Here is a 388-nt window from a genome sequence, read left to right on the forward strand (position 1 = left end):
CATAAATGCACACACGCTTGACTGCGTTTATACATCGTTGCACATAGGCGCATACACGCTGATAATTCTCGACATTTTGAATGCGTATGTATGTTTCCGCTTTCCATTTTCGGCTTTACCGGTCTATATATATATTCAAAATATACCTCTTCCGATTCTTTGTTTCTGGTTTCCTCTGATGACAACATCACTCGATTTATATTAAATGCGGCAGCGATAGAATCACGAATTCATGACCTCAGAAAAATATACATCTCGCTGTCACTATCTCTCTCTTTCTCTCTCTCTCTCTCTCTTTTTCTCTCTCTCTCTCTTTCTCTCTCTCTCTCTGTCTTTCTCTCTCTCTCTCTCTTCCCCATCTTGCTCCACCATCTTCCTGCCTCTCACT

Source organism: Octopus bimaculoides, chromosome 21 (genome assembly GCF_001194135.2).
Source record: "Octopus bimaculoides isolate UCB-OBI-ISO-001 chromosome 21, ASM119413v2, whole genome shotgun sequence".
In the NCBI taxonomy this organism is placed as follows: domain Eukaryota; kingdom Metazoa; phylum Mollusca; class Cephalopoda; order Octopoda; family Octopodidae; genus Octopus; species Octopus bimaculoides.